We start from the raw sequence: 14,625 nt of genomic DNA, 5'->3' as shown, positions 1-14,625 counted from the left end.
GAATGCATTCACTGTCCAACTTAGAATTATTTTTACTATACATGAAATTGCCCAGTCCACCCAGCTGGTTACATATGTTTTCATAGGATGGCTTGTTTTCTTGCCATTAACAAAACACGATAGTGGACCTTACCTCAGGATTTTTAGTCACGTAATTTTGATAGACGTTGCTTCTAGGCAGTGGGGCCATTATATGTAAAATGTGGGATCGCTCATGATATTTAGTGCTACACACTTCTGCATCGGTAGTGCCCACAACTGCTTGTGCCTATCCTTTGTGCCAGAAATTGAGTGCATCACATGTGGCAGCAGAAATGTAAAGTTGCAAACACACTTATCATTGTAGGTCCGATGATGTCCTTCCAGATTCCAACACCCACATTGACTTCTGCTACAAGGTTGGCTGTGACACCTGGTCAGGGACCACACACTGGGCAAGTTCAGGCCCTGGTAAGTAAACCCAAAAATAACGTACCTGAATGCTGATGAAATGTGGCTTTAATCTCCACTGTATGTTGTATGTGCTGTACAACACTGTTGTCCTGCACCACAATATGCTCACATATGGCATTTAACCACATACCAGATCAGACCATGGTGGCTACTGAAAGGATGACACAAAATGTATGCCAAGTGAGTGCAGAAAAGACATATTAGTACATTGTGTCATATGAAGTGTCCTACACACTACTGGGTTGCAATTCAATGATATGAAAACTCTCTTGCAAAATATCAATGGTGAAATCATACTGAAAGTGATGTGGATGAGGCTCGCACTGATGCCAGTTGGGTTCTTTTGAGATGGGTTGAAGGGGCTGCTAACGTGAATCTTCAGGAAGTTACATTTTCAAATCACTTGGCTGTAAAGCACAACATAAATCCAGTGCAGGCGGCAACCTTCAAAGCTTCCCAACTTACCCACAATGTGATGCTTTACACATTTCCTCCGGAGTTTGGCACACCCGCTCTGCACCACGCTACCCCGTGTCCTAGTCAAATGTTGCATTTTGCTTGTCTCCTCTTCTACTGTATTCACATATATAAGTGAGTGGTTGACATATGAGGTTAGGATGTCTGCTGTACAAGACACCATCCGTTGTCAGCTAAGTACTACCATGATGTTGGAAATGGAGTATGCAAACAGAGGACACTCAAAGGATGGACATAACAAATGTGTGATCTCTCACTCCAAAATGAGCTTTGTGACTTCATGGGTATGGAAGCACAAATGAGCCACATTCTATACCTGACTATTGCACATCTCACACATGAATTCTGCAATGCAATGTTTGAACTGTTGTGCAAATGTGATACTTGTCAGCCTGGTGATGTACACTCCTTTTGACTTGTCAACAGACATTATACTCATGAAACATCTTAGTCTTAATGGTGAAGGTTTAATCAATGTAATGCAGAGGAGTCCTGATCATTTATCCCCTTCCTTGAAATATCAGTAACCTTCTCATACAAGGTTGTCTGTTGATGTGTCATCTCATTGATGTCAGTGCTGTGTGGAGTCAACAGCTGGCAATTGCTGCATGTGAGCAGGGGCCCACATGTAAAGTCCATGTGATAAACATGCTGCACATTGTCCAGGAATATCCTATCAATGGTCATTAAGAACAACACTTACATGTTAGCTCATAGCTACAATCTGGTGTCCTGAAATATGGACATGAATGTCTCATCACAGCTGCTGACAGGATGAGACAAGTGCAGGGTACAACACCATGCCGGGAAATACAAGACATCTTGTCTGCAGCAGTGAAACCATCTCTCACACCTGTCCATCAGGTAAATCTGGCGTGAAGTGTTTCCCTATCATAGATTATTAAACCATGACAAAGATCAAAATCTCCTTCTGCATAGAATCTGCAGTAGTTGTTTACAAAGTTACATACATATTATAAGTGTCACATGTGCCTGTTTGTAAATTAGTAATGCACATCATTGAGAATGGTGTCACTTCCCTCTACATCTGCTGGTTCGGGGGTGGCTTTGTCAACAAAACCTATGAGGAGCATAGTTCAGCATTTGACATCAGGGGGAATTGCAAAGGGACAGAAAGCTGTGGCTGGAGCTGGTAACTTTGCTTGTGCAATGTACATCTCCGTTTAACACCTCAGTGCTATGTTGTGAGCTGTCATTGGTAGGGGTACCCAAGCCAGGTCCCATGTATGTCATCTGTTGATGCAAAGTACAGTTAATCCAACCCTTTTGTTGCACCACATCTTATCCTAGGGCAATTACTAATACGGTTGCAACCTCTGTGTTTCAGGGGATGATGACGATGAGGAGGACGGACCTTCCACCAGTGTTGGGCAACGGGCAAACAGAGAGGAAAATCCACTGCTCCTCCAGGCAGTTATGTTGGCTGCATGTACTGCGCAAGAGAAGGAGGAGGAGGAGGAAATACCTGAGGATGAAGGATTGGAAGATGATGGTGATTATATGTCCATCCTCTCCGGGGATGACGATTCTGGACAGAAATCTTACCACATTGCCCAAATCTTGCAAGGCATCACACCCTTCACCCAGCAAACTAACTCAGCCTCCCCCAAAACGTAATATTGCCTGTCCCCAGCATAGAGCTAACCAGCCATAGCTCACACGCATCCCAACATAGACATCACTCCCTCACAGCCTTTACATTCAGGACAGACATGGTGGTTCCCCTACACGCTCCTTCCTATACAGTGTATCCCAGGCATCCTCTCCGCCATCTGGGGAAATACCAACCCTGTTGTGGTGCAGGTATCCCCTGGGTACCATTCTCCTGTCCACAGACTTATACCTGTCACCCCCCTGCTGTTGGACCTGCTGGTCTCATCCATGGCCAACCCCTGCAGAGAGGGCCTGCACTTGACTTTGGTGACCAGTGGGAGCAGGACTTCTTCCAACAGCCGCCAGATGTGAGGCAAGACATTCGTGCCATAGGGGCTACCCTGTCAGACATGTCTAAGTCCCTGCAGGACATGCTCAAATTCCCTCAGGTGGTGGACAGACTGACTCATGTTTTGGATAGGATGGATAGAACTTGGCAAGACATGTCCAAGAATATCAGAGACATGACATCCATCCAAAGGGAAGAGAGTGCAAGACACCATGCCTTGACCATGAAGATGATAGAGGGCATGCTGAAAGTGATCCAAAGTCTCCCTTCACGGTCAATGCAGGGAGGGGAGCCATCACATCTACCTGCAGCACATCACACCCACACACCTGTACCACCAACTGCACAGGACCACAGCAAGGGTACACACCCACAACCGTACCCTGAACAGGCACTCCCACAACGTGCACAACCACCACCACCCCCTGAACAGGCACACCCACTACGTGCACAACCACCACCACCCCCTGAACAGGCACTCTCACCACCTGCACAACCAGCCCTTGTCCACACACAAACACCAACTGTACATACACCATCTGCCCCTGCACATGAACTTCACCCTGTACAGGTACATGCACAACACCCACCTACACATAGGCAACAAACATGATCCCTCTTTCAAACTATCATCACCTCCGAAATTGCGAAGTCACAAGCACGATCACCACTGACAACATCCCAAAAACTAATTGACCACTGTGAATATGTGTAAATTAAAAGTAATTATCTTCACAAGTCAAGATTCTGTTGCGTATCATGTCCTGATAGGCAAACGTATACCAGTTTTGGTGGCCTTAAGATGTGAGGATGTATGTGTGTGTATGACACATTTACAAGTGTAACCCCATCATTGCAACAAGCCGCAATGTGCAGAGCAGATGACTCACAAAATACATGTCCATATTTTGTACAAGACATTCACAATGAAGTCAAACAAGTTAAAGAAAGTAGGATTAAAAAATATATTTTAAGTCAATAGAAGTGTGTGATTTGAAAAACGACAACAGTCCATTTGGAAGGGAGAAAGGAAAACAAATGATGATCTTAATACAGAAGGAGAAGGGAAATTGGATTGGGGTGGGGCAACAAAAATCTAACATGTCAGGCAGCGTCAGGGGAACCGGTCTATTTACAAGGGGAAAAGTAAATAATTGTCCACAAAGAAAATTATGTCCAACAGGTCAAGTGTCCTGGTCATCCTCTAATACCACAATGTCCAGATCCTCCGAGCTCGATGCAGGCAAATGGCTGGCCGGTGCAGGAACAGGCACCACATGGGGTCGGGACACACTAGGAGTACGGGGGGAAACAGTGTGGGGCAAAGAACAGGGGGAGACATTGATGGTGATGTGGGAAGGAGGTCGGGAGACAAAAGATGACATGGCTGCAGCCAGGGTATTGAAACTGGCAGTGAGGGTAGCCAGAGCTCCGACAACTTCCTCTCGCATCATGGTTATCTCTAGACACATACTTAGCATGATGTGAGAGGACATGTCTGGCTGACCCTCACAAACCCACATCAAGTCCTCTGGGACAGCCACAGATGGAACAACACAGGGAGGGGTTTGGGTAGAACATGAGGGGTGTGGTGTCTCAGGTTCGGAGCCAATGTTGGGGTCGACCTGGCAACTACGATGAGGGGGACAGGTTGCTGGGGATGCAGCTGGAAGCCCCAATGGAATGGGGGCCTCTAGAGGTAGGGAGGTGTTGATGGCAAGCCCAGGTTGAGTAGTGGCCTGCCCCGGAGACACCTTGATAGAACTTACAGGTGAATGGTCCGGGGGACAGTAGCTCACCTCCCCCCGCCCAGAGTTGTCCAGTTCTCCACCCCCCACTTCTATGTCCACAGCCTCCACCTGTTCCATAGCACCAGAGTTGTCTTCCTGGTCAGTCCGTGTGGGCGCAATCGCCCTGCCTCCTGATGTTGAGGGTCCCACCTTTTCGTCCTCTTCCTCACTACTGGAAAGAGGTCGGAGCTGCGGTCGCACCAAAGATCTCCTGCTCCGAACCTGGTCCTGCTGTTGTTCCATTTGACCAGCTGTGCCCACTGAAATGTAAGAGAAATCATGATGTAGTGGTTGTACAAGACACATACCTAGATGAGCCAAGGTCAGACTTTGTTTTCCTCTGATCACACTATACAATTGTCAGTGTTTATGAGCTTACAGTACGTGTATGTTCACTGTCATCTCCTGATTTCAGTCTCACATCGACATTTCATGAGATTATTTGTGGCTTACACAACTGTATTGGGGAACCCTCAACGTTGGCATTTTTGTGACCTGTGGGTCTTGTCACTGCTACTTGGGCAGGTTCCAAACCCAGTCTACAAAAGGAGATCATAGAGAGTCCAGATGGTATTGGAAAGGGCCTGTTATATGGAGTCTCAGCACTTTTACGTCTGGACAAATGTTATCTGCTGTGTAGCATTATATGGGACAAGACAAATGTCGATTTTGGGTCACACATCCACATAGGGTCTGGGCTATTTGGTTTGCTACATTGTGAGTCTAGCCTTTTGATATTCTCTCACAAAAGCTGACAATCCAGTGCTACATTTTGGCTTCGGTGACTGTTAAGGCCGTGCTGTGCACCTGTGAACAGTAGTGGGTTGTTGTTCAAGCTACCTGTACATGAAAAATGGCATACAAGCCACTGAGGGTAAGACGTGTGTCAGTGGACACACTTGACAAAATTGGACACACTTAAGAGTGAGGCAAGGATCTCAAAGTCTGTCTTGACTCCATGGCATATGATGATCTGTCTCAATCAGAACCCAAACTAAACAAATACACTGCAAGTCACAGTATCCAATACCCATTGGCCCCTTGTACACTCACTGGACAGTGTCTGTACCATTCCTCATCCAATGCACCCATCAGTTATGATTCCCTTGGTTCACTGTTAGTGGTGCTGGCAGTGCAAAATTCAGTACAAATGCACGTGTGTGGCTCAATTCCCCAGTTGTCATGAAGAAACTACAACTCCCAGAATGCACTCTGCCCTGTACAGTCCATATGCCACAGTGAGCCTTTGCTTCATGATGGCTGCTGCATGGACACAGAATAGATGAATGGAGGCATGGGACACACAATGGTACAGCTCTGTCTTCACTAACATCATACTTCCAGACACATATTGCATATAATGCACTTACCAGGTCTCTGCTGCTCATGCTCCTCCAGCTGAGCATGGAGGGTCGGCCAAGCTGCATGCAGGACCCTCCTGTACAGTGGGGAGAGGCGAGGACGATGTACATGGTACTGGGAAGACTGACCCAGCAGCTCCGCAGCCTTGTGCCAGGCCTAGCGTTTTAGGTCCTCCCAGCTCTTGCTGCATGCCCTCGCATTCCTGGTGTGAATGACCACTGCACTGCAGCGCTCACCAATGTCAGCCCGTAGCCAGGCCCAGGATGCATTGCTCAGCTGGTACTCTGGCCCCTCATATAGCTGAAGAAATTTGGACAGCACCCCCTCAGGCAAGATGTCTAATTCCCTTTCAGTGAGAGGGGGTGCCTTCTCCTCACACCCCTCAGCTATTTTGAGGGGAAATAAGTTTGAAAAGAGCAGCAGGATGGCAGAGGATCTGATCTGTGAGAGAGGATGACTCAGAGTGAGCACAAAATGGCTGTCAACAACTTCCTATGATGTATTTCCTGTCTCCCACTTCCTGTTTAACATGTCCTGTATAAAATAATGTGTTGCGGTTCATTTTCGGAGATTACGGCCCGAAAACTTAATTTACAGTTCCAGAGCGTCGGTCCGCATGCGCGTCGCACGCACCGGAAACTACGTTTTCGGGCCGTAACCTCCGAAATTGAACCGGAATTCATTATTTCATACAGGAAAATATATACAGGAAGTAGGAGACAGGAAATACATCACAGGAGGCAGTTGACAATCATTTTGTATTTATTCTGATACATCCAGAATCACAAATCAAATCCACTGCCATCCTGCTGTTCTGTAGTGGAAAACCTGAAATGACAGTGCAAGAGAGAATCATAGACATGTAACAAAAGAGGGAACATATCATTTCATGACATTTTGGCTCAGACAAGGGGGGGCTGACACAACATCAAACCCCAGTTTAGTTTTCTCCTACTTTGCATTATGGTACATGTAGTCCATATTTAGTGCTCACCACAAGAGTTGTGTTTCGTGTTACAGGAAAATTGGGGGGATGGAGTGCTTTGTATCACAGACACATTGTGCCAGATTCACCCATAACATCGTCACTCACGTTGTGGGCCCATCATTTGTGGGGGGAGTCAAATCTGTTGAGGGCAAAGGTTCTGAGAATGCAATAGCTATGCCCTTTTGTGATTAAGGAATCCATCCCCATAAGGTCCAGGAGGTCTCTCAGAACATGTACAGTTTTTACTCTGTGTCAATAGATTCCTTAGGGACATCCACTACACTGATCGCTGATATGGGCACATGACCTGAAGCATGGTCAATCTTTTGACTACTGTCAACAGCTGTGGTTTACATGCAGTTAGTGTGGCTTGCAAAGTAGTCTCAGGATGGAATTTTTGGACTGAGTCGTAATTATCCAACTTTCATAATTGACAGCAGACTGCAAACCACAGTTTGTCCATGACACAAAAGGTTGCTCATGTGAAAAACGTGGCAACCAGCTTATCATGGACTTGCATACCCTGACCTCGGTTATGTGCAATGGCCCAGTTTCCCAGAGCTAGCCGAGGTACAAGAGTTATGTGTAAGCCATGAGTTAAAGCTATGTTGTGCAAAACACAGCAGGCTAATATGATCTTACACACAACTTCAGGGGAGTACAGCAGCACACCCCCGTCCGGTCAAGACATCTGAATCGCGACTTCAACAGACCAAAAGTGCGCTCTATGATGGAACGAGTCCGTATGTGTGCCCTATTATACCTATGCTGAGGTACAGTGTTTGCATATCTGTAAGGGGTGAGGAGTTGTGGGGAGAGTGCATACCCAGCGCCGCCTGAGGAGGGAAGAAAGGGCAATTGGTTACATTTCCCTGTTTGATTTACACAGGACATGATCTGTGCTTTTGTACATGCAGTGTCTGTTGAGACCATTTATGTTGCTTTATGATTCTTATTGTACAACAGTTGTTAATGTAAGGTGGCGTTCAGACATTTCAATTGCACATATCCCTCATTTTTAGTGCTTGTTACTTACCCAGTAGCCACATGTTGCCAAATTCTCCCGCAGCCATCTGCTGAACAAGAGGTGTCATGCGGAATACGAAGCTGTCATGGATACTGCCTTGGAACACTGCATGCACATCACTGAATCTCCCATGGTATCACAGACAGCTTGCACATTGATGGAATGCCATTGGTGTCTGTTGCAGAAGATGTGTGCAATGCAGCGGGGTGGTGGAGGGCCACATGGGTACAATCAATTGCACCCAGCACACGTTGGAAGCGAGCAATGAGATAGAAATCTTCAGCTGCCCTTTGTCTCATGACCAGTGTATGGGGCATTCGTATGTGGTGGTGGGCTCATGCAGTGATGCATCTCAGTACCTGATGCAAGCACTGTGACTGGCTTGCCTGGGAAATGCCTACATGGTCACTGGCGACCCTAATTTAAAATCTTGGGGTCTTCATCAGGACAGGCCCATGATTGTGTGTTTAAGGAGCTTCAACAAGCCCTTTTTGGATTCCGTTCAGCCTGGTTGCTCACGCTAACCCATGACCTGGTGCTCTACACTACCCTGACCTGATGAAGACCCCAAGCTAAGGACGCACTTACCTAGAAATCTTGAAGGGGTCGAAACATTGACTGTTTCTCTTCAACAAGCTGAGACCACTGAGATTGATTAATCAGGGTCGACACCATGCTATGTATTTGTATATGATAATAGGGCAGTTATAGGCTGGATAGGTTTCATTCATGTAAATATTTTGTATATACAGCACATTACCTCTCCTTACTTACCCTCACCAATGCACTATTTCCTGAGCACTCTCTTTCCTTGTCCTGAGCACCTGCATTTCTAATTCAACAATCATTATGATGTTTTCAAATAATCACTAGATTTATGGACAAATAAATTGCATTAATTGCAGTAACGCTAAGTTGACTAAGTGAATGCTTTGACTTCTTTTTTCTCTAAAGTGTTGCTACTGTGACCATCTTGTTTACTGTACTGCATTTCTACCCGGGTCCAACAGATTTTTGGGTTACCTCATTGATACTTAACTCAATCTGAGGTTGGCAAGGTTGTCCAGGAGGGCGGTGGAGTCGGGGTTGCTGCGGTTATCGAGGTAGAACTTTAGGTCTCCGATGAGTGTGTAGTCCGTGGAGGCGATGGTGTGGGGTGAGATGAGGTCGGCGATGGTGGTGGCAAAAGAGGCGCGAGGCCCTGGGGGTCTGTAAGCGAGGGTATCACAAAGCGTGGTTCTGCTGCTGGTCTGGATCTGGAAGTGGAGGTGTTCGGTGTTGGAGAGGCAGTCACTCGTGCTGGAGGTAGAGAGTCGGAGGGAGTTCTTGTGTGCGATGGCAATTCCCCCTCCTGGGAGGTGGGGGCGGTCCTTCCTCTGGATCTTGTACCCGTCTGGAATGGCGGTGGCGATGTCGGGGCGGAGGCAGCTTTTGTCCAGGTTTCCGTGAAGAAAGCGACATCTGGCAAGAAAGTGTCAAGGAGATCCTAGATCTCTACAGCATGTCTGTGCAGGGAGCGCACGTTGCGGAGGATGCATTTCAGTACTTCTTTGGTGCAGGACTCTGGCGTGGGTGTGGAGGTTGTGGGGGTGCTGTGGATGGTGAAGGAATGTCAGCAGTGGCGGCAGGAGAACAGACCCTAGGTGGTGTTCAGCGTCGACAGCTGGCAGTTGTTGTTCCTTCCGGGGTTGAGTGCACGGAGGGCAACAGTATAGTTAAATGTTCTAAGATGGACGCTGATGAATCTGTACGCAGATGCACACACATTGGAATTATTTTTTATAATATGAAAAAACACTTGAAGATGTCTGCCTCTGCATCTGCAAATGCACGCATTCACAGGCAGCCATCCTGTAATTTGTATTATACAAGTACAAAATGAAGCACATTCTAAGATTGTCACCAGTGCTTGAGCACGTGGACTCAAGAATAGTGGTCATCTAGTAATACTTTTTGAAATTATACTTTATCATTTATTTACAATTGCAAGATGGCAATTTTGGAATGGTAAATTAAGTGAATAAAGCATTCATAGATTTGCTGCACAAAAAGAGAGAAGTGAGCTACCCGGTAGCAGTGTGCAGCTTTATAATAAATATGTTCAGACTTCATGTGGTCTTGAGAGCTGTTTTTCTTTGACGTCATGGACTGCCATTTTTGCTAAACAAGGAGTTCCAGTAATCACACAAAGATCGCTTTTAATCCCACAAGGATTTTGATTTACATGAATACCATGGATGTATATAAGAAAACTGTGAAAGCTACATATGTACGAATGGTGGAATAAACTTAACAACAAATGCATACATTTGAAGAGATGTGGCGTACTTTATGAAACTACTGTTTAAAATTTAAATTCATAATTGCATCTAATTTTTGATGCCGGGGCATAGTAAGTTAACACTTGTGCAATGGAAAATGAGCACCGCTAATTGAAATGGGGGTATGGGAAGTGTATGCTCATCATAAGTGTGTGACTGCTCTAAAATGGCGCTGGGGGATAGGCTTAAGTATTTTCCACTCATGAAGGCAGCACATATACAACCCTCCTGTGCCTCTTGTGAGAGCCAGGAGAGTCCCATGGCCTCCTGGTAAAAGCTCATGTTGTTGCAGGAGAACCATTGGCCCTTTCGTTTTGTTTTATCTCTGCCAATGCATGCAAAAACTCTGGATTGCTCAGGTGACAGTGGCAGCACTTAAAGCCCATTCTACTCTAGGGCCTTCAGTGGAGTAATGTGCTGGTGTAAGCTCAAGCTGAGCACCACATCGGCAGTCTATCACTTTATATGCAATGTCGAAGCTGTGAGCAACACACCTCTTACTGGAAATAAACAATTGATTTGCCAGATAAATTGATTTCTGTAGCATAAGTGGCTATATTAAGTGCATTGATTGTTTTGCTTTTGGTATTTCAATGTTTTATCAAACTTTCTTCAATATCATGTACAATAAATCAAATCTATTTTTATTACAAAGTTAATTCTTACTTACTATTTAGAAATACAATTAGGTTGTAAGGAATATATCCATATTTCATTAAATCTATATACTCGACAGTTAATTTAAATTGTCCCCAGATGGAGAAGATACACAAGGACTAGTTAGTCTGTTTACCATTAAATATGTAGAAAACAATGTATACCAAGGTCTAGTATGTCTAGATTCAATGTAAATCCAGAGCACAATGATCAAAGGAGTAACACAATTGTACTTTCCGCCATTGGGATTTTGCAAGCAGCTGAGCACACTACAGGCATGAGCATACTTAATGCTTTTTTTTGGCCGACCCTGTCCAGAATCTACAAATTGTGTTCACTGAGGAGTTAAAATAACATTGGACAAGCGACACTGACATTTTTCTTACCTTTAACTTCTGATTGATTGTATCGATTTACTAAGATAACCACTTACAGGTTAGAAAGGAGTGCATGCTAAAGTTTCTTTCTTCTAGCTATTTTTCTTTCTCTTTTTAGGTCCGGCGTTTGTCAAGACCTTTTGATTTTACTAAAATTATATACTTGCCTATTGGGGTTTTCAATCAGCCCTCATTATCAGTTGGTTCGTTGTGGTGCTATTCACATTTTCATTGCTCCCACTACAGCATTGGTCAAGGTTAATGTTTAATTTTGGGGAGGGCCTGACAGCTCCACAAAAATAAATGTTTACTGGTTTACAAAAACCATGAAAAAAGAAAATATAATTGACAAAACTAAAAGTCTGACAGCCAATATAATACCTATTGATTTTACCAATGCTTGTTTCTTCTGTGTTTACACGTGGTGTAATGCAAAGCTGTGGTGTTTTTCGTATACCTGCAGAATGTGATGTCCCCCACCACCAGATAGTGGCATAATCTCAGGCATTTAAAGGTTTTAGATTGAGGAGATTCTTTTACAGCTGACACGTCACCCCTGAGTAGATGTCATTTGTGGATCTGTGAATTTACGTTTTACCATTATTTTCTCTTTCTGGCTTGTAACCTGATATCAATAATGCATTTCCTTCCCAGTTATTCCCACATTTCCCAGGACTATCCTTAAATGTCAATTAATTTTAAGAATGTATGATAATCTGTCAAATGTATACGCTAAATAATTCATATGTTGCAAGGATGCGAAACATAAATGATGACTTTCCACTTTGCCAGAACTCTCTCAGCTGTGCTGTGCTTCACATTTTTGGGGGCCCTCAATAAGCACAATGGGGCAGATTTATGTTCCCTGGCGTAGCCCTGCAAATCAGCATGGATGCGCCAGGAAAGATACGTCACGAAAGTTTACCCTTGCGCCACAATAGATGCACCGCATTTACAATGCAGCGCATCGTGGCGCAAGGATAAACAGATGCGTGACGCATCTGATGGCAGAAGGTTGGCGGATTGCTGGAGTTGCGTCGCTAGCGCGACGCAGCTCCGGCAAGGCTCAGGGGTGCCCTATCGTCACAATGCTGCGTCAATCCTCACGCCTGCTTCAAACAGGCGCAGGGTTTTGACGCAGAATGGCCGGAAAAGTGACTCAGTGAAATTTCGGAGGCGTTCCTGCAGGTACGCCCACATGTGGCGCAAGCTTTACATCGTGACGCATCTCCCTAGATGCGTCACGTTGTAAATGGGGCGGAACATGGCACAGGGTTTACGCCGCCGCTGCGTCACAAAAGTGACGCAACGGCTGCGTAAAAGTGGCGCAAGTCCGTTATAAATCTGCCCCAATGTTCCTTATCTGTATAGTGGGGGGTTGGTTGGGTTGGTCAAGAAGGGCTTTTTGCAGTGAAGGGTCGCCACCACTCTTCTAGACTGATGCTTGCCTCCTCTGCCAGCACGCAGCATGTTATCTATGGGAGAGAGTGCTGAGATCTGGGACATGCAGCAGCGCTGTGCTGCTTAGTAGGGTGGCCTCAAGAGTCCTCTGGAGAGGTCAGTACTACAGATCATAATTAATTTAAACTTCTTGATGTATATTTAGTGCCAATCAATTTTAATCCTCTAACAAAGCGTCTGTGTACTTGCACAAATATTACCATCTCCGCAGGTTTCAGAACAACATGTTTACATTCATAAAAAATAGCTGAAAGTCCTGACCAATATCTTCATTAAAGTTGTATGACCCACTAACGATGTTCTATTGTTACAACACTGTGGATCTGAACTGAGCCACAGGAGACTGTGGTTAGGGAGATGAAAAAAAAGGGCAAAGCGTTAAAGATAAACAGCAACCCATGTGGCCTGACATACAGCCATCAAAAGAAGACACCTTTCTGCCACGAGGCTGTTGAGGGCACAACTGCGCTGAAGCTTTGTCACTCGAAGTTTTTTTTATTGGAATAATTCACACAGAAAAAAATAATTAAGAGGTATCAAATCCCCAACTTTAGAATTTGGGGCCATGTTATCAAGGATCGGCGATAACATTATCGCGGCTTTAGCGGCAGGAAACTGCCGCTAAAGCGGCGATAATGGGGTTGATAATATGCCCTAGTGAATTCCCATAGAAGCCCATGTTCACACCGGAACTTGGGCTTCTATGGGGATTCACTAGGCCATATTATCAAGCCCATTATCGCCGCAGTTTCCTGCCGCTAAAGCCGCGATAATGTTATCGCCGATCCTTGATAATATGGCCCCAAGAATTGTTTAGACAGCCTCTTCCGCTATAGCCATGAAATGTCTAGATCGCATTAATTTCCTGCTGTACCTGATGATAAACTATGTGCACCTTGTCGGACTAGGGACTCTTGAAAGATGCATGTGTTGGGCGACCAGCACACACAAGGGAAGTAGCATCCTTTGACCCATTCGGGGCTCCATGGACGGAGAATGCTCAACCCGTGGACCAGCATCCTCCTGTTCGCAACTTACTACAAAAGCCATTTCTCAGATATGATCTGGCCCATATTCGTTTATTATAGACTTATAGTAGAAAAACTTTGACTGAGCTTTTTAGGCGTTGACAAAATTGCATGAATGCCCTCTGGCAAACATGTGGTACAGAAGTGCAACTTTCAGACAAAAGTGAGACTCCAGATCCCTGTAATCATTGATGGCTTCCTGGGCTGCATGCTGCTTTGACTTGCATTTCTGTGTGGCTGCTTTAGCTTCATATGGGTCTGCCATAAAAATAGTTCTTCTGGAAATAGAGAACCCCGATCTCTGTATTCCACTGACATACTTAGATTGCCAATAACCTCACAAATTAAAGCAGTACTCATGTAAGCACATTTATATATTCTGGATTTTAAAAAACACAAACTCCTACTGGGTCTAGTAAATAAAAAGAGTAAATTAATAGATACATCTAGGCTGAAATTGCAAAATACATTTCTTATCACGAGGAAATGAATTAAGCTAATATTATAACTACAATTAGTGTTAGTGTTGTACAGAGCGAAAATTAGAAGTGTTATCAATTGCAATATCTCCAGTGATAGCAGCCTTCATGCAGGAAGTTAATGTGCAAGTTATACAGAGTGATCAAGTCTGTGAATCCGGCGAAAGCCAGGATGAAAGTGGAAAACAAGGGCTAAGACACGTTTCTGAAATTGAAAGGGATCTTCTTTTATTGCAATGAGG

Source organism: Triturus cristatus, chromosome 1_2, assembly GCF_964204655.1.
Source record: "Triturus cristatus chromosome 1_2, aTriCri1.1, whole genome shotgun sequence".
In the NCBI taxonomy this organism is placed as follows: Eukaryota; Metazoa; Chordata; class Amphibia; order Caudata; family Salamandridae; genus Triturus; species Triturus cristatus.
The sequence above is the reverse complement of the archived record's forward strand: the minus strand, read 5'-3'. Positions refer to the sequence as shown.